This window comes from Taeniopygia guttata, chromosome W (genome assembly GCF_048771995.1).
Source record: "Taeniopygia guttata chromosome W, bTaeGut7.mat, whole genome shotgun sequence".
Taxonomy (NCBI): domain Eukaryota; kingdom Metazoa; phylum Chordata; class Aves; order Passeriformes; family Estrildidae; genus Taeniopygia; species Taeniopygia guttata.
In genome coordinates, this window is record NC_133064.1 from 22,186,065 (window position 1) to 22,206,980 (window position 20,916).

Sequence of the window (20,916 nt, forward strand, 5' to 3'; positions counted from 1 at the left end):
TTCTGGAACGGACAATCCAACACCAGGAGGTGCAATTTGCACACTCGGTGAAGACACTGAATGATGTTCAAAGACTGATGGGTGTCATCACCTGGTTACGTCCATACTTGGGACTAACCGATGCACAACTGTCTCCTGTGTATGATCTGTTGAAAGGAGACTCTGATTTAAAATCACCTCGCACATTGACCCCTGAGGCACGTCAGGTGCTGGAGGAGGTTCAGCAGGCTGTTTCTGCCCGTCAGGTTTATCGCATTGATCTTTCCGTTGATGTCGCTGTGTTCGTTACCACTCCAGATTCGCATCCCACAGGTATCATTGGTCAATGGAGTGACAAATGGTCCGATCCCTTGCACATCTTGGAATGGGTTTTCCTGCCCCATCAGCCGCAGAAGACGGCAACGACATTGGCTGAGTTGATTGCTCGGTTGATAATGAAATGCCGGCAACGGTGTTTGCAATTGATGGGTGCGGATCCTGCAAAGATCATACTCCCGATATCCCGGGAGGACTTTGACTGGAGCTTTGCACACTGTGTGTCCCTGCAATGTGCTCTAGAAAATTTTTCAGGGCAGATCACTTATCATCTGCCCAGCCACAAGCTACTGCAGGTGGCAAAATCTATGCAGATCTCTTTGCGGCCCAAAAATAGTCAGGAACCTGTGCAAGGACCCACCGTCTTTACTGACGGTTCGGGGAAAACAGGAAAGGCCATTGTTACTTGGAAGGACGGATCTGAGTGGAAGGTTCTGAAAGGTCATCAGGATGGGTCGGCCCAAGTGGTTGAGTTGAGGGCCGCTGTTATGGCATTTGAGAGATTTTCCCAGGAACCTTTCAATTTGGTCACGGATTCTGCCTATGTGGCTGATATCGCACAGCGGTTGGGTCACTCAGTTTTGAAGGAGGTCAGTAACCCTGCCTTGTTTCATTTACTGAAGACCTTGTGGTGTGCTATTCAGGCCCGGGTTCATCCGTTTTACGTTCTGCATGTGAGAAGTCACACCAATTTACCAGGGTTTGTAGCAGAAGGTAACGCGAGGGCTGACAAGTTGGCTAATCCGGCGTGGGTAGCACCCCAGCCTGATACACTCGCACAGGCCAAGGCATCACATGGGTTTTTCCATCAGAATGCACATACTCTGCAGAAGCAGTTTCAGCTAACGCCAACAGAGGCTCGTGGCATTGTTGAGTCCTGTGACGACTGTCATGCACTTGCTCCGCCTTTACCAGCAGGGGTAAACCCTAGAGGCCTTAGGGCCTTGGAGCTTTGGCAGACCGATGTCACCCAGATTGCCGAGTTTGGCCGGCTTAAGTATGTGCATGTCACGGTGGACACGTTCTCCTCTGCGATGTGGGCTTCCGCTCACACTGGAGAAAAGGCTCGTGATGTCATTGCCCACTGGAGGCAGGCCTTTGCCGTTCTGGGCATACCTTCTGCTGTGAAAACCGACAATGGTCCTGCTTATGCATCGCAGCAGGTGCGGCTGTTCCTGCAGTTGTGGGGTGTGTCACACAAGTTTGGTATCCCCCATTCTCCAACCGGCCAAGCTATTGTAGAACGCGCTCATGGTACTCTGAAGCGGGTTCTTCAAAAACAAAAACGGGGAATGCAGGGTGAGACCCTGCACAGTCGGTTGGAGAAAGCATTGTACAGCATCAATCATCTTACAGTGCAGCAGAATTCAAATAACCCTGTCATTTTAAATCATCATCTCTCATTGCAGGCTGCAGACGAGGCACATCAGCCTCGAACAAAAGTTTGAGTGCGGAATTTAGTCACTAAACAATGGGAAGGTCCCTATGACCTTATCGCTTCGGGGCGCGGGTATGATTGTGTATCCACAGATACTGGGGTACACTGGGTAACTTCAAGGTGTGTTCGTCCTGATCTGCAACCGCAGAGACAGAATCTGACAAACGGGCAACATAGAAGCCGTGACCAAACTGAAAGTCATCAAATGGATGGATCATCGAGTGATGACTCAGTTGAAGATGACGGTGGGTGATCACTCTGATGATTCCTCCATAAACAGACAGTGAACCTTATTCATTTTTCCTTTCCTTTTAAACTAAAAAGGGTGAGATGTCGCCCTGATTCTTGAGTTTTCTAAAGCCTTCTGAGTTTACATTCTATTGGGAAACTTTCCCACACAGTTTCTGTAAATAACGTGTTGTTTTGCATTCCTCCATGGGGGTGGAGAGACTTGATGTACTAGTGCTTTGTCCAATGTCTTCGGAGAGGTGGCCCATTCACTCTCCAAGCCACTGTCACCTTTGGAGAAGTATAAAAGTTGGAGTCAGAAAATAAACGCTCTCTTTTTTGCCTTGCAAGGTGGCAGGTGGCTCGCGTTGTGCTTTCTCGTGTCCTATAGCGACACATAAGTCCAGGTTTCTGATGTCAGTTTGTAGTGCTCCCCTGGGACTGTCAGGGCAGCACAAGTATGAGGTGGGGGCAGCTCCTGTCTGGGACTTATCCTTCGATGTTCGGATTTTTTGCAGTCAGCTGCCCGCCCAGGGCCACAGGACCCTGGGCACAAACATCAGCTTTTTTCCCTGGGAAAGAAAACTCACCAGTCCAGGTTTCTGATGTCTGTTTTTAGGGCTCCCCTGGGACTGTCAGGGCAGCAGAAGTATAAGATAGGGGCAGCTCCCGTCTGGGTCTTATCCTTTGATATTCGGATTTTTTTCAGTCAGCTGCCCGCTCAGTGCCACAGGACGGGGAGCACAAACATCGGCTCTATCCCTGGGAAAGAAAACTCACCAGTCCAGGTTCCTGATGTCAGTTTCTAGGGCTCCCCTGGGACTGTCAGGGCAGCACAAGTGTGAGGTGGGGGGCAGCTCCAGTCTGGAACTTATCCTTCGATGTTCCGATTTTTTGCAGTCAGCTGCCCGCTCAGGGCCACAGGACCCGGGGCACAAAAACCGTCTCTTTTCCATGGGAAAGAAATCTCACCAGTCCAGGTTCCTGATGTCTATTTTTAGGGCTCCCCTGGGACTCTCAGGTCAGCAAAGTATGAGGTCGGGGCAGCTCCTGTCTGGGACTTATCCTTCGATGTACCGATTTTTTGCAGTCAGCTGCCCACTCAGGGCCACAGGACCCTGAGCACAAACATCAACGGTTTTCCCCTGGGAAAGAAAACTCAGCAGTCCAGGTTCCTGATGTCAGTTTGTACGGCTCCCCTGGGACTGTGAAGTCAGCACAAGTATGAGGTGGGGGCAGCTCCTGTCTGGAATTTATCCTTCAATGTTCCGATTTTTTGCAGTCAGCTGCCCTCTAAGGGGCCACCGGACTCGGAGCGAAAACATCGGCTCTTTACCCTGGGAAAGAAAACTCATCAGTCCAGGTTCCTGATGTCAGTTTGTAGGGCTCCCCTGGGACTGTCAGGGAAGCACAAGTATGAGGTGGGGGCAGCTCCTGTCTTGAACTTATCCTTCGATGTTCGAATTTTTTGCCGTCAGCTGCCTGCTCAGGGCCACAGGACCCTGAGCACAAACATCGGCTCTTTACCCTGGGAAAGAAAAATCACCAGTCCAGGTTCCTGATGTCAGTTTGTAGGGCTCCCCTGGGACTGTCAGGTCAGCACAAGTATGAGGTGGGGGCAGCTCATGTCTGGGACTTATCCTTCCATGTTCGGATTTTTTGCAGTCAGCTGCCTGCTCAGGGCGGCAGGACCCTGAAGACAAATATCGACGGTTTTCCCTGGGAAAGAAAACTCACCAGTCCAGGTTCCTGATGTCAGTTTGTAGGGCTCCCCTGGGACTGTAAGGGCAGCACAAGTATGAGGTGGGGGCAGCTCCTGTCTGGGACTTATCCTTCGATGTTCCGATTTTTTGCAGTCATCTGCGCGCTCAGGGCCACAGGACCCTAAGCACAAACATCGGCTCTTTTCCCTGGGAAAGAAAACTCAGCAGTCCAGGTTCCTGATGTCAGTTTGTAGGGCTCCCCTGGGACTGTAAGGGCAGCACAAGTATGAGGTGGGGGCAGCTCCTGTCTGGGACTTATCCTTCAATGTACAGATTTTTTGCAGTCAGCTGGCTCCTCAGGGCCGCAGGACCCTGAGCAGAAACATCGACGGTTTTCCCTGGGAAAGAAAACTCAGCAGTCCAGGTTCCTGATGTCCTTTTGTAGGGCTCCCCTGGGACTCTCAGAGCAGCACAAGTATGAGGTGAGGGCAGCTCCTGTCTTGGATTTATCCTTCGATGTTCGGATTTTTTGCAGTCAGCTACTCGCTCAGGGCCACAGGACCCTGAGCACAAACATCGGCGCTTTTCCCTGGAAAGAAAACTCAGCAGTCCAGGTTCCTGATGTCAGTTTGTAGGGCTCCCCTGGGACTGTCAGGGCAGCACAAGTATGAGGTGGGGGCAGCTCCTTTCTGGCACTTATCCTTCGATGTTCCGATTTTTTGCAGTCAGCTGCCCGCTCACCCCACAGGACCCGGAGCACAAACATCGGCAGTTTTCCCTGGGAAAGAAAACTCACCAGTCCAGGTTCCTGATGTCAGTTTGTAGGGCTCCCCTGGGACTGTCAGGGCAGCACAAGTATGAGGTGGGGGCAGCTCCTGTCTGGCACTTATCGTTCAATGTTCAGATTTTTTGCTGTCAGCTGCCCGCTCAGGGCGGCAGGACCCTGAGCACAAACATCGACGGTTTTCCCTGGGAAAGAAAACTCGCCAGTCCAGGTTCCTGATGTCAGTTTGTAGGGCTCCCCTGGGACTGTCAGGGCAGCACAAGTATGAGGTTGGGGCAGCTCCTGTCTAGGACTTACCCTTCGATGTTCGGATTTTTTGCAGTCAGCTGCCTGCTCAGGGCCACGGGACCCTGAGCACAAACATCGGCTCTTTACCCTGGGAAAGAAAATCCAGCAGTCCAGGTTCCTCATGTCACTTTCTAGGGCTCCCCTGGGACTGCCAGGTCAGCACAAGTATGAGGTGGGGGCAGCTCCTGTCTTGAACTTATCCTTCAATGTACAGATTTTTTGCAGTCAGCTGGCTCCTCAGGGCCGCAGGACCCTGAGCACAAACATCGACGGTTTTACCCTGGGAAAGAAAACTCACCAGTCCAGGTTCCTGATGTCCGTTTGTAGGGCTCCCCTGGGAATGTCAGGTCAGCAAAAGTAGAGGTGGGGGCAGCTCCTGTCTGGGACTTATCCTTCGATGTTCCGATTTTTTGCAGTCAGCTACTTGCTCAGGGCCACAGGACCCTGAGCACAAACATCGGCTCTTTTCCCTGGGAAAGAAAACTCAGCAGTCCAGGTTCCTGATGTCAGTTTGTACGGCTCCCCTGGGACTGTCCTGTCAGCACGAGTACGAGGTGGGGGCATCTCCTTTCTAGCACTTATCGTTCGATGTTCCGATTTTTTGCAGTCAGCTGCCCCCTCAGGACCACAGGACCCTGAAAAAAGCATTGACAGTTTTCCCTTGGAAAGAAAACTCACCAGTCCAGGTTCCTGATGTCAGTTTGTAGGGCTCCCCTGGGACTCTCAGGTCAGCAAAGTATGAGGTGGGGGCAGCTCCTGTCTGGCACTTATCATTCGATGTTCCGGTTTTTTGTAATCACCTCACTGCTCAGGGCCACAGGACCTGGAGCACAAACCTCGGCTCTTTTCCGTGCGAAAGAAAACCCAGCAGTCCAGGTTCCTGATGTCAGTTTGTAGGGCTCCCCTTGGACTGTCAGGTGAGCACAAGTATGAGGTGGGGGCAGCTCCTGTCTGGGACTTATCCTTCGATGTTCCGATTTTTTGCAGTCAGCTGCCCGCTCACCCCACAGGACCCCGAGCACAAACATCGGCTCTTTTCCCTGGGAAAGAAAACTCACCAGTCCAGGTTCCTGATGTCCGTTTGTAGGGCTCCCCTGGGACTGTCAGGTCAGCACAAGTATGAGGTGGGGGCAGCTCCTGTCTTGGACTTATCCTTCGATGTACCGATTTTTTGCAGTCAGCTACTTGCTCAGGGCCACAGGACCCTGAGCACAAACATCGGCTCTTTTCCCTGGGAAAGAAAACTCAGCAGTCCAGGTTCCTGATGTCAGTTTGTACGGCTCCCCTGGGACTGTCCTGTCAGCACAAGTACGAGGTGGGGGCATCTCCTTTCTGGCACTTATCCTTCGATGTTCCGATTTTTTGCAGTCAGCTGCCCGCTCACCCCACAGGACCCGGAGCACAAACATCGGCTCTTTTCCCTGGGAAAGAAAACTCAGCAGTCCAGGTTCCTGATGTCCATTTGTAGGGCTCCCCTCGTACTGTCAGGTCAGCACAAGTATGAGGTGGGGGCAGCTCCTGTCTGGGACTTATCCTTCGATGTTCCGATTTTTTGCAGTCAGCTGCCCCCTCAGGACCACAGGACCCTGAAAATGCATTGGCAGTTTTCCCTTGGAAAGAAAACTCACCAGTCCAGGTTCCTGATGTCAGTTTGTAGGGCTCCCCTGGGACTGTAAGGGCAGCACAAGTATGAGGTGGCGGCAGCTCCTGTCTGGGACTTATCCTTCGATGTTCGGATTTTTTGCAGTCATCTGCGCGCTCAGGGCCACAGGACCCTGAGCACAAACATTGGCTCTTTCTCCTTGGAAAGAAAACTCAGCAGTCCAGGTTCCTGATGTCAGTTTCTAGGGCTCCCCTGGGACTCTCAGGGCAGCACAAGTATGAGGTGGGGGCAGCTCCTGTCTGGGACTTATCCTTCGATGTTCAGATTTTTTGCAGTCAGCTGCCCGCTCACCCCACAGGACCCGGAGCACAAACATCGGCTGTTTTCCCTGGGAAAGAAAACTCACCAGTCCAGGTTCCTGATGTCAGTTTGTAGAGCTCCCCTGGGACTCTCAGGGCAGCACAAGTATGACGTGGGGTAGCGCGTGTCTGGGACTTATCCTTCGATGTTCGGAGTTTTTGCAGTCAGCTGCCCGCTCAGGGCCACAGGACCCGGAGCTCAAACATGGTCTCTTTTCCCTGGGAAAGAAAACTCACCAGTCCAGGTTCCTGATGTCAGTTTGTAGGGCTCCCCTGGGACTATCAGGGCAGCACAATATGAGGTGGCGGCAGCTCCTGTCTGGCACTTATCCTTCGATGTTTGGATTTTTTGCAGTCAGCTGCCACCTCAGGGCCACAGGACCCTGAGCACAAACATCAGCGGTTTTCCCTGGGTAAGAAATGTCACCAGTCCACGTTCCTGATGTCAGTTTATACGGCTCCCCTTCGACTCTCAGGGCAGCGCAAGTATGAGGTGGGGGCAGCTCCTTTCTGGCATTTATCTTTCGATGTTCGGATTTTTTGCAGTCAGCTGCCCGCTCAGGGCGACAGGACCCTGAGCACAAACTTCGGCTCTTTACCCTGGGAAAGAAAACTCACCAGTCCAGGTTCCTGATTTTAGTTTGTACGGCTCCCCTGGGACTCTCAGGGAAGCACAAGTATGAGGTGGGGGCAGCTCCTGTCTGGCATTTATCCTTCAATGTTCAGATTTTTTGCAGTCAGCTGCCCGCTCAGGGCCACAGGGCCCTGAGCACAAACATCGGCTCTTTTCCCTGGGAAAGAAAACTCACCAGTCCAGGTTCCTGATGTCATTTTGTAGGGCTCCTCTGGGACTCTTAGGGCAGCACAAGTATGAGGTGGGGGCAGCCCCGGCCCGGGACATATCCTTTGATGTTTAGATTTTTTGCAGTCAGCTGCCTGCTCAGGACCACAGGACCCTGAGCACAAACCTCGGCGGTTTTCCCTGGGAAAGAAAACTCAGCAGTCCAGGTACCTGATGTCCGTTTGTAGGGCTCCCCTGGGACTGTCAGGGCAGCACAAGTATGAGGTGGGGTGTTGGCTTTATAAAGGGCAACGGGGGACCTGGTTCAGGTGAGGCAGCACGGCGGTCTGGCCTCTCCAGGCCGCTCGGGCTATCGATAAAGACGCTGGCACCAATTTGTTGGACGATCGAAAGCGTTTATTATCTCATCTCGTGGGTTTAAATAGTCTTGGGGGTCTTTGCTACGTCAGAGGGGGGTTGGGGGGTCTCAGGGGTTAGTCGGGAGTGGAAAGTTACCGGGGCAGGTGTGGCTACATGCTTCTGGGGTTAATAGATAACGTGGGGCAGGGAGAGGGGGAGGGGTCTATCTTTCCGTCACATCCCGTGATCTTCCGTTCGCCTGTCCCTTATCTACCACATCTCCCCCCTCCTTATCACATATAAAATGAGGTAGTCTTAGATATAGGCACTGGAGTGAGGTACAAACTTGCAACTTGTTAAGGAAAGGGTGGTTTGGTAAATCTGGGTAAATTTTTCAAGGCAGGTCTTGAAGGCTTTAGCTACTGACTGTGTTTGCAGTTTTTGGTTTACTGCATTTGTTGGTGGCCTATGAACAGAATGTTTGCCCTTTCCAGACGGGCCTGAACAAACGAGTTTAGTTTGTTCAGCAGGCATGGTCCTATGGTAATAGCTAAAAGCCGTATTGCCAGTGGACCTACCAGGGCGGAAATTAAAGTGGTGAGCCAAGGTGATTGATTGAACCAGGATTCAAACCAGCTCTGCTGGGTCTCCCTGTCTCTCTTTCTCTGAGCCAGTCTGTCTCGGAGTTCTGCGATGGAGTCTTTAACGACTCCCGTATGATCTGCATAAAAGCAGCATTCCTCTTTCAAGGCTGCACACAGTCCTCTTTGCTGCATGAACAAGAGGTAGATAGGAGATGGATTTCTTGATCCTCTGTAGGTCTTCGTCGATGGTCATTTGCAGCTGAGAGAGTCCGTGCTGCTGGGTTGCGATGGCTGAGACACTCGTGGCTGTGCCAGCTGCTCTCAGGCCAAACAGTATCGCGATGGTTATCAGGTTTCTCGAGAAGGTGGTATGTCTCTTCGTTTGAGTGATATAAGACCTTAGGAACCATTAGAACTTGAACACAGAAATCGATAGAGTTATTAAATTTGGCAAGGAGCATACGAGGATTCACTCTGGATTTCTGGCAAACTTATATCTCAGACGTGGATGGGACTACTTACTTATTGGTTCTTTGCGGGGAGTGTCTCACTTGCACTGGTGGGGGGTATTGGCTGTGGAGTAACGGAAAGGGGTGTCTAAAGCAATGCTTTCGTAGAAAAAGGGGGTTTAACATCATAGCAAAATTAATAGGGGTTAGTCAGGTTCGATTTGGTTTCATTTAGGGTTAGTAAGGTAGCTTCTAAACGGGTTGGCTATGTGGAACACAAAGGATGGGGTATTTACTGTGGTGATCTCTTTAAACACCTTGTCACTTGAAAGATGTTGCATGATTCACTTAAATGGCTGGTGAGGGTAGTGGCTTGGGTCAGCTTGCCCCCCAGCCACAAGCCTCTAACAGCAAAATCGCATAAAGACACTGTGCATGTCTGGGTCTTACTGCCGTGGGATTCTCAGGTGTTGTCTGGTGGTTTGGTGGTCTGTCATTTCTCTCTGGAGCAGGGGTGTGTGTGTCACGGGGACGGTCCACGAGCGTGTCCTGCAAACAAGACTCACAGCTTCTCATTAGTTTTGTTTTGAGGGTCAGGTTTGATTGGCAGCAGTGGGTGTGCAGCAGTGGCCCTTATTATAAATTTGTAGTCTTGACTCCTGACATAGCAAGGATGTCTCTTCCTATCAGGGGTGGAGAGTTTTGTAAGATGTAAGGGTGGACTGCTACTGTTCGTTCTGGCCCCTTTTTTGTGTGCAGCGTTATAGCTACTAGTTGGGTGCTTTTCCAAGCTCGGGACAGCCCTCCCACCCCGTTCACTGGAGGGACCTCCTTGTATTGCCAGTGCCGGGGCCATAGGGCTTGGGGCAGGATTGTGCAGTCTGCTCCTGTGACTGCCCAAAGCTGGAGTCCCACCACGTGGGGGTCCCGACTGCCACAGAGGCGGCATGTCCCCCCGCTTCGGGGGCTCCCCCCCCACTTTCATGGCTAGGGCTACCCAGGGGTTCCGTATCGGGGTGTCTCCTGCTGACTCTGCGGCACAGGCGCTGTTATTTGCGGTGGGAGGAGGCTGAGTTCGGCTCGCGCGCCCCCCCCCCCCCCCCCGTCCCGTGTTTCCGGGGGCTGGGACCCGCATTCCTTGGCGAGACGCCGTTTTTTCTCGCAGCTCCAAGGGGTATTTTTCCCCAGCTGGTAAAACTGGGTTGGTTTGTATTGTGACCGCTTTTCGGTGCGGCTTAGAACTCTACTCGGTTTTGTTTTAAACTGTGCTGGTTCCGTTTCTTTGGTTTCAAAGTCCCGGCCGGCCCCTGCCGGCCCCTCCGAGCCGGCAGAGCTGTTGCCGGGCTCCTTGCCTGGAGTCAAATGCCAGCGCACTTCCGGGGCTCGATGCCGGTTTTTTTGGCCCCGAGCTCGCTCCTCCCCGCGGGGGTGGGGCCGCTCCCGCCCCCCCGGCTCGCCGCGCCTCCCGCGGGGGGTGGTTTCTCCCTTATATAGTGGCGGCGCCCGGTGCGGCCGCTGATTGGCTCCGCGCTCCGTGCCACTCTCTGCCTCTTTCTCCCGCGCACGCGCGCCCCTGAAATCGCGCGGCTCTCGAGTTTTCGCGCCGAGATTACCCGGGCCCCGCCCCTCTCTACGGCTGCCAGCGCCATTTTCAAAGGGATAGCGTGGCCACGCGGTCGGGGCTTTCTCCCGAGCCGCGGTTTTCGCGATTCTGGCTTCTCCTGCCAGCTCCTGCCAGAAGCGCTCCGCGCGCCGCTGCATCTCTGACAACGGATCGCGGACCGGTGGCGGCGGCGGGATGGAGGAAGCTGCGGTCTCTCGGGGGGGTTTTGCGGTGGGGGATTTTTGGGGGTTTTCCGCGGCAGGGGTGTTTCGGGGGGCTTCTGCGGCGGGGGTTGGGCTCTGATCTGAAGAAGGGGGTGTCGCGCCGAGCCCCCCCGGGTCCCCGCTCCAGGGCGGACTGTCTTCAGGGACGGTCTGCGCTTTCGCCCCCCCCCCCCCGAGCCCGGGTCTAACTAATAAACACATACGCGCTGCACTCCGCGTCTCTTGCTTTTCTACTGCCTTGCGCGGGGCTTTTTCTACCTTGCCCCGTGCCGTAACGCTCTTGCCACTGCCTGAGGATTTCGTGTCCCCGGCAAGCGTGGCTGTACACTGTTCCCATATCTCCGGATGCATGGCATCCACTGAGCATTCGGCTGCCCCAAGCTCAAGCAGCCTCGCTATAGACAGATAAAAGTCCTCGAGCTTAAATTTGATACTCCATTGCTTATAATTCACACTCACGACCCATGCGACGCTGTCCATGACGCTCGCGGATCCTGGGACGTCTCCCTGCGCCAAGATACGGTCCGACCGTTCCGGCCGCGGCTCCCGTCCAGGTGTATCCCGACCCCAGGGGGAATTTTTCCTTTTTTTTTTTTTTTTTTTTTCTCCCGGGTTTCGGAACCAGTATGTTGCCTTTGTAAAGGGCAACGGGGGACCTGGTTCAGGTGAGGCAGCACGGCGGTCTGGCCTCTCCAGACCGCTCGGGCCATCGATAAAGACGATGGCACCAATTTGGTGGACGATCGAAAACGTTTATTATCTCATCTCGTAAGTTTAAATAGTCTTGGGGGTCTTTGCTACGTCAGAGGGGGGTTGGGGGGTCTCAGGGGTTAGTCGAGAGTGGAAAGTTACCGGGGCAGGTGTGGCTACATGCTTCTGGGGTTAAAAGATAACGTGTAGCAGGGAGAGTGGGAGGGGCCTATCTTTCCGTCACATCCCGTGATCTTCCGTTCGCCTGTCCCTTATCTACCACAGTGGGGGCAGTTCCTGTCTTGAACTTATCCTTCGATGTTCGGATTTTTTGCAGTCAGCTACACGCTCAGGGCCACAGGACCCTGGGCACAAACATCGGCTCTTTACCCTGGGAAAGAAAACTCACCAGTCCAGGTTCCTGATGTCAGTTTGTACGGCTCCCCTGGGACTATCAGGGCAGCACAATATGAGGTGGCGGCAGCTCCTGCCTGGCACTTATCCTTCGATGTTCGGATTTTTTGAAGTCAGCTGCCACCTCAGGGCCACAGGACCCTGAGCACAAACATCGGTTCTTTTCCCTGGAAAGAAAGCTCACCACTCCAGGTTCCTGATGTCAGTTTGTACGGCTCCCCTGGGACTGTCAGGTCAGCACAAGTATGAGGTGGGGGCAGCTCCTGTCTGTGACTTATTCTTCGATGTTCAGATTTTTTGCAGTCAGCTGCCCGCTCAGGGCACAAGGAGCCTAAGAACAAACATCGTCTCTTTACCCTGGGAAAGAAAACTCACCAGTCCAGGTTCCTGATGTCAGTTTGTACGGCTCCCCTTGGACTGTCAGGTCAGCACAAGTATGAGGTGGGGGCAGCTCCTGTCTGGGATTTATCCTTCGATGTTCCGATTTTTTGCAGTCAGCTGCCCGCTCACGCCACAGGACCCGGAGCACAAACATCGGCTCTTTTCCCTGGGAAAGAAAACTCACCAGTCCAGGTTCCTGATGTCAGTTTGTTGGGCTCCTCTGGGACTCTCAGGGCAGCACAAGTATGAGGTGGGGGCAGCTCCTGTCTGGGACATATCCTTCGATGTTCGAATTTTTTGCCGTCAGCTGCCTGCTCAGGGCCACAGGACCCTGAGCACAAACATAGGCGGTTTTCCCTGGGAAAGAAAACTCAGCAGTCCAGGTTCCTGGCGCCAGTTTGTACGGCTCCCCTGGGACCCTCAGGGCAGCACAATATGAGGTGGCGGCAGCTCCTGTCTGGGACTTATCCTTCGATGTTCCGATTTTTTGCAGTCAGCTGCCCGCTCAGGGCCACAGGACCCTGAGCACAAACATCATCTCTTTTCCCTGGGAAAGAAAACTCGCCAGTCCAGGTTCCTGATGTCAGTTTGTAGGACTCCCCTGGGACTGTAGGGTCAGCACAAGTATGAGGTGGGGTCAGCTCCTTTCTGGCACTTATCCTTTGATGTTCAGATTTTTTGCAGTCAGGTGCCCGCTCAGGGCCACAGGACCCTGAGAACAAACATCGGCGGTTTTCCGTGGGAAGGAAAACTCACCCGTCCAGGTTCCTGATGTCAGTTTGTGGGGCTCCCCTGGGACTCTCAGGGCAGCACAAGTATGAGGTGGGGGCAGCTCCTGTCTGGAACTTATCCTTCGATGTTTGGATTTTTTGCAGTCAGCTGCCTGCTCAGGGCCACAGGACCCTGAGCACAAACATTGGCTCTTTTCCCTGGGAAAGAAAACTCACCAGTCCAGGTTCGTGATGTCAGTTTTTAGGGCTCCTCTGTTACTCTTAGGGCAGCACAAGTAGGAGGTGGGGGCAGCCCCGGCCCGGGACATATCCTTTGATGTTCAGATTTTTTGCAGTCAGCTGCCCTCTCAGGGCCCCAGGACCCGGAGCACAAACATCGGCTCTTTTCCCAAGGAAAGAAAACTCACCAGTCCAGGTTTCTGATATCAGTTTGTACGGCTCCCCTGGGACTCTTAGGGCAGCACAAGTAGGAGGTGGGGGCACCTCCTTTCTTGAACTTATCCTTCAATGTTCAGATTGGTTGCAGTAAGCTCCCTGCTCAGGGCCACAGGACCCTGGAAAAAACATCGGCGGTTTTCCCTGGGAAAGAAAACTCACCAGTCCAGGTTCCTTATGTCAGTTTGTAGGGCTCCTCTGGGACTCTCAGGGTAGCACAAGTATGAGGTGGGGGCAGCCCCGGCCTGTTACATATCCTTCGATGTTCCGATTTTTTGCAGTCAGCTGCCCGCTCAGGGCCACAGGACCCTGAGCACAAACATTGGCTCTTTTCCCCGGGAAAGAAAACTCACCAGTCCAGGTTCCTGATGTCCGTTTGTAGGGCTCCCCTGGGACTGTCAGGGCAGCACAAGTATGAGGTGGGGGCAGCACTTGTCTGGGACCTATCTTTCAATGTTCGGATTTTTTGCAGTCAGCTGCCCGCTCTGGGCCACAGGACCCTGAGCACAAACATCGGCGGATTTCCCTGGGAAAGAAAACTCAGCAGTCCAGGTTCCTGATGTCAGTTTGTACGGCTCCCCTTCGACTCTCAGGGCAGCACAAGTATGAGGTGGGGGCAGCTCCTTTCTGGGAATTATGCTTCGATGTTCCGACTTTTTTTCAGTCAGCTGCCACCTCAGCGCCACAGGACCCTGAGCACAAACATCGGCTCTTTACCCTGGGAAAGAAAACTCACCAGTCCAGGTTCCTGATGTCAGTTTGTAGAGCTCTCCTGGGACTGTCAGGGCAGCACAAGTATTAGGTGGGGGAAGCTCCTGTCTGGCACTTATCCTTCAATGTTCCGATTTTTTGCAGTCAGCTGGCTCCTCAGGGCCACAGGACCCTGAGAACAAACATCGACGGTTCTCCCTGGGAAAGAAAACTCACCAGTCCAGGTTCCTAATGTCAGTTTGTAGGGCTCCCCTGGGACTCTCAGGGCAGCACAAGTATGAGGTGGGGACAGCTCCTGTCTGGGACTTATCCTTCGATGTTCGGATTTTTTGCAGTCAGCTGCCCGCTCAGGGCCGTAGGACTTGGAGCGAAAACATCGGCTCTTTTCCCTGGGAAAGAAAACTCACCAGTCCAGGTTCCTAATGTCAGTTTGTAGGGCTCCCCTGGGACTGTCAGGGCAGCACAAGTATGAGGTGGGGGCAGCTGCTGTCTGGGACTTATCATTCGATGTTCGGATTTTTTGCAGTGTCACTGTTTGACGCTGGCACAATGCCAGCGCCCCATGAAAATACAACTTACCAATCAAATGCTGTGAAATGTGATCAAGAACAGAGCAAAGCAGGCCAAACTTAATAACAAAGGAAAAAGCTTTATTACACTACTACTACTACTACTATAAAAGGAAAAGAAAGGAAAGAAAAAAAAGACACAAAATCCGAAATGAAAACCTTCCAAAACATTTCTCCTCCCTCCACCCAACTCCACCAAACCCCAGCGAGACCCATTTGGATCCTTAATCAAGTTTTCACCCTTCAATATAATCAATACTGAGTCCATCGGGGAAGAGAGGAGTCCCCCTTGCAACCATAGACCCCCAGGAAACACAACTGCCACCTCTTGTGTTTCCAATGTCACACGTGGCACCGCCCAGACACACCGGCCAGTGTGACACTCTCCTCTCCATGTCACAGTGCTCTCACCACCGGGCATGGACAGAGACTGCTTATAGGGCCCCTTTAAGGATGCTTTGCCAAGGACCACCAGGAACAACAGTCCAGTATCACAATTCGGGACTAGAGGCCCCCCCATTTTCCCCTGGGGCCGAGGGTCCAAAAGACAGAGATCGCCTTCTCTTCTTCCTGAAGATGGAGGGCATCCTCACACCCTCCTCAGCTCTCTCTCTGTCCACTCCAAAACTGGTAGTTGCTGCAGAAGGTCTCTTGGCTCACCAATGCATCCCCCTAAAATGCAGTCCCTCTTGAAAAGAAAGAGTGGTTCAGTCTATGGTAAACAAGCAGAGTCCAGCCAAAAGCCACTCTATCATCTGCCCCCAACCTTCTTCTCTGAACATCTGAGGTTTCAAGCTGTCTCTCTTTTCTTCAAATTCAGGAGGAGTAATATTTCATAAAGCCTTCATTTCTCAGGAAGGGTTAAAAGTCCCAACTCCCAAGGATGGCTCACTGCCCAGGCTCCAGCTCCCACAGCCCGGCTGGGCACCTTGCGGCCCCCCCGCTCTTCTCCTTCCCTGCGGCGAACTGCCGATAAAACCACCGCTGTCTTTTTTCTCTCCTGGGAGAGAGAGAGAGACTCTGGGGCGGGAACGGAGACATCCCAGATTTCTCCACCCTTCCAACTGCAGGAGCTGACCCAGCCGGTTCCGATCCTTTACCTCCTGGCCTACCTGTGCAGGCCGCATGGCTCCCCTCCCCCACCCAGCCTGGGCTGGGGGGGGGAGGTCCGTATCCTGCGATGACCGGAACCAAAGAAGGACGAGTCCTCCTGGGAATTCCGCTTTTAACCCCTCTGTGTTCTCAGAGGTGTGTCCACCTCCAATTGGTCACCCCAAGTGTCAGTATCTAAACCTGACCGGTGACTGGATGAACCTCTTCCTTCTAAAAAAAAATTCTCTTCCCGTGTCAAACCATGACATGCAGTCAGCTGCCCGCTCAGGGCCACAGGACTCGGAGCGAAAACATCGGCTCTTTTCCCTGGGAAGGAAAACTCACCAGTCCAGGTTTATGATGTCAGTTTGTAGGGCTCCCCTGGGACTGTCAGGGCAGCACAAGTATGAGGTGGGGGCAGCTCCTGTCTGGGACTTATCCTTAGATATTCGGATTTTTTTGCAGTCTGCTGCCCGCTCAGGGCCACAGGACTCGGAGTGAAAACATCGGCTCTTTTCCCTGGGAAAGAAAACTCACCAGTCCAGGTTCCTGATGTCGGTTTGTAGGGCTCGCCTGGGACTGTCAGGGCAGCACAAGTATGAGGTGGTGGTAGCTCCTGTCTGGGACTTATCCTTCGATGTTCGGATTTTTACAGTCAGCTGCCCGCTCAGGGCCACAGGACCCTGAGAACAAACATCGGCGGTTTTCCCTGGGAAAGAAAACTCAGCAGTCCAGGTTCCTGATGTCAGTTTGTAGAGCTACCCTGGGACTGTCAGCGCAGCAAAAGTATGATGTGGGCGCAGCTCCTTTCTGGGACATATTCTTCGATAATCAGAATTTTGCAGTCAGCTGCCACGTCAGGGCCGCAGGACCCTGAGCACAAACATCGACGGTTATCCCTGGGAAAGAAAACTCAGCAGTCCAGGTTCCTGATGTCTGTTTTTAGGGCTCCCCTGGGACTGTCAGGGCAGCACAAGTATGAGGTGGGGGAAGCTCCTGTCTGGGACTTATCCTTCGATGTTCTGATTTTTTGCAGTCAGCTGCCTGCTCAGAGCCACAGGACCCTGAGAACAAACATCGCCGGCTTTCCCTGGGTAAGAAAACTCACCAGTCCAGGTTCCTGATGTCAATTTGTAGGGCTCCTCCGTGACTCTTAGGGCAGCACAAGTATGAGGTGGGGGCAGCCCCGGACCGGGACATATCCTTTGATGTTCAGATTTTTTGCAGTCAGCTGCCTGCTCAGGGCCGCAGGACCCTGAGCACAAACATTGACGGTTTTCCCTGGGAAAGAAAACTCGGCAGTCCAGGTTCCTGATGTCCGTTTGTAGGGCTCCCCTGGGAGTGTCAGGGCAGCACAAGTATGAGGTGGGGGCAGCTCCTTTCTGGCACTTATCCTTCGATGTTCCGAGTTTTTGCAGTCAGGTGCACGCTCAGGGCCACAGGACCCTGAGAACAAACATCGGCTCTTTTCCCTGGGAAAGAAAACTCACCAGTCCCGGTTCCTGATGTCAGTTTGTAGGGCTCCCCTGGGACTGTCAGGGCAGCACAAGTATGAGGTGGGGGCAGCTCCTTTCTGGCACTTATCCTTCGATGTTCCGAGTTTTTGCAGGCAGGTTCACGCTCAGGGCCACAGGACCCTGAGAACAAACATCGGTGGTTTTCCGTGGGAAAGAAAACTCACCAGTCCAGGTTCCTGATGTCAGTTTGTAGAGTTACCCTGGGACTGTCAGGGCAGCACAAGTATGAGGTGGGGGCAGCCCCGGCCTGGGACATATCCTTCGATGTTCAGATTTTTTGAAGTCAGCTGCCCGCTCAGTGTTACCGGACCCTGAGCGCAAACATCGACGGTTTTCCCTGGGAAAGAAAACTCACCAGTCCAGGTTCCTGATGTCAGTTTTTAAAGCTCCCCTTTGACTCTCAGGGCAGCACAAGTATGAGGTGGGGGCAGCTTCTGTCTGGGACTTATCCTTCGATGTTCAGATTGTTTGCAGTCAGCTGCCCTCTCAGGGCCACAGTACCCTGAGAACAAACATCGGCGGTTTTCCCTGGGAAAGAAAACTCACCAGTCCAGGTTCCTGATGTCCGTTTGTAGGGCTCCCCTGGAACTGTCAGGGCAGCAAAAGTATGAGGTGGGCGCAGCTCCTGTCTGGGACATATTCTCCGATGTTCAGAATTTTGCAGTCAGCTGCCCGCTCAGGGCCACAGGACCCTGAGAACAAACATCGGCTCTTTTCCCTGGGAAAGAAAACTCACCAGTCCCGGTTCCTTATGTCAGTTTGTAGAGCTACCCTGGGACTGTCAGGGCAGCACAAGTATGAGGTGGGGGCAGCTCCTTTCTTGCACTTATCCTTCAATGTTCCGAGTTTTTGCAGTCAGGTGCCCGCTCAGGGCCACAGGACCCTGAGAACAAACATCGGCGGTTTTCCGTGGGAAAGAACACTCACCAGTCCAGGTTCCTGATGTCTGTTTTTAAGGCTCCCCTGGGACTGTCAGGGCAGCACAAGTATGAGGTGGGGGCAGCTCCTGTCTGGGAGTTATCCTTCGATGTTCGGATTTTTTGCAGTCAGCTGCCCGCTCACGCCACAGGACCCTGAGAACAAACCTCGGCGGATTTACCTTGGAAGGAAAACTCACCAGTCCAGGTTCCTGATGTCAGTTTGTAGAGCTCCCCTTTGACTCTCAGGGCAGCACAAGTATGAGGTGGGGGCAGCCCCGGCCTGGGACATATCCTTCGATGTTCAGATTTTTTGAAGTCAGCTGCCCGCTCAGTGTTACCGGACCCTGAGCGCAAACATCGACGGTTTTCCCTGGGAAAGAAAACTCACCAGTCCAGGTTCCTGATGTCAGTTTTTAAAGCTCCCCTTTGACTCTCAGGGCAGCACAAGTATGAGGTGGGGGCAGCTTCTGTCTGGGACTTATCCTTCGATGTTCAGATTGTTTGCAGTCAGCTGCCCTCTCAGGGCCACAGTACCCTGAGAACAAAGATCGGCGGTTTTCCCTGGGAAAGAAAACTCACCAGTCCAGGTTCCTGATGTCCGTTTGTAGGGCTCCCCTGGAACTGTCAGGGCAGCAAAAGTATGAGGTGGGCGCAGCTCCTGTCTGGGACATATTCTCCGATGTTCAGAATTTTGCAGTCAGCTGCCCGCTCAGGGCCACAGGACCCTGAGAACAAACATCGGCTCTTTTCCCTGGGAAAGAAAACTCACCAGTCCCGGTTCCTTATGTCAGTTTGTAGAGCTACCCTGGGACTGTCAGGGCAGCACAAGTATGAGGTGGGGGCAGCTCCTTTCTTGCACTTATCCTTCAATGTTCCGAGTTTTTGCAGTCAGGTGCCCGCTCAGGGCCACAGGACCCTGAGAACAAACATCGGCGGTTTTCCGTGGGAAAGAACACTCACCAGTCCAGGTTCCTGATGTCTGTTTTTAAGGCTCCCCTGGGACTTTCAGGGCAGCACAAGTATGAGGTGGGGGCAGCTCCTGTCTGGGAGTTATCCTTCGATGTTCGGATTTTTTGCAGTCAGCTGCCCGCTCACGCCACAGGACCCTGAGAACAAACCTCGGCGGATTTACCTTGGAAGGAAAACTCACCAGTCCAGGTTCCTGATGTCAGTTTGTAGAGCTCCCCTGGGACTGTCAGGGCAGCACAAGTATGAGGTGGGGGCAGCTCCAGTCTGGAACTTATCCTTCGATGTTCTGATTTTTTGCAGTCAGCTGCCCGCTCAGGGCGACAGGGCCCTGAGCACAAACATCGAGTCTTTACCCTGGGAAAGAAAAATCAGCAGTCCAGGTTCCTGATGTCAGTTTGTACGGCTCCCCTGGGACTGTCAGGTCAGCACAACTATGAGGTCGGGGCAGCTCCTTTCTGGCACTTATCCTTCGATTTTCTGATTTTTTGCAGTCAGCTGCCCGCTCACGCTACAGGACTCGGAGCACAAACATCGGCTCTTTTCCCTGGGAAAGAAAACTCAGCAGTCCAGGTTCCAGATGTCAGTTTTTTGGTCTCCCCTGGGACTGTCAGGTCAGCACAAGTATGAGGTGGGGGCAGCCCCGGCCCGGGACATATCCTTCGATGTTCAGAATTTTGCAGTCACCTGCCCGCTCAGGGCCACAGGACCCTGAGAACAAACATCGGCTCATTTCCCTTGGAAAGAAAACTCAGCAGTCCCGGTTCCTGATGTCACTTTGTAGGGCTCCCCTGGGACCGTCAGGGCAGCACAAGTATGATGTGGGGGCAGCTCTTGTCTGGGACTTATCCTTCGATGTTTGGATTTTTTGCAGTCAGCTGCCTGCTCAGAGCCACAGGACCCTGAGCACAAACATCGGCTCTTTTCCCTGGGAAAGAAAACTCACCAGACCAGGTTCCTGATGTCCGTTTGTAGGGCTCCCCTGGGACTGTCAGGGCAGCAAAAGTATGAGGTGGGCGCAGCCCCGGCCCGGGACATATCCTTCGATGTTCAGAATTTTGCAGTCAGCTGCCCGCTCAGGGCCACAGGACCCTGAACACAAACATCGGCTCTTTTCCCTGGGAAAGAAAACTCACCAGTCCAGGTTCCTGATGTCAGTTTGTAGGGCTCCCCTGGGACTGTCAGGTCAGCACAAGTATGAGGTGGCGGCAGCTCCTGTCTGGCACTTATCCTTCGATGTTCCGATTTTTTGCAGTGAGCTGCCCGCTCAGGACCACAGGACCCTGAGAACAAACCTCGGCGGATTTCCCTGGGAAAGAAAACTCACCAGTCCAGGTTCCTGATGTCAGTTTGTAGAGCTCCCCTGGGACTGTGAGGGCAGCAAAAGTATGAGGTGGGCGCAGCTCCTGTCTGGCACTTATCCTTCAATCTTTCGATTTTTTGCAGTCACCTACCTGCTCAGGGCCACAGGACCCTGAGCACAAACATCGGCGGTTTTCCCTGGGAAAGAAATATCACCAGACCACGTTCCTGATGTCAGTTTGTAGGGCTCCTCTGGGACTCTTAGGGCAGCACAAGTATGAGGTGGGGGCAGCCCCGGCCCGGGACATATCCTTTGTTGTTCTGATTTTTTGCAGTCAGCTGCCTGCTCAGGGCCACAGGACCCGGAGCACAAACATCGGCTCTTTTCCCTGGGAAAGAATACTCACCAGTCCAGGTTCCTGATTGTTACGGTGAGCTCCTGGACACCCTTTTGTCCTCCCTTTCCTAG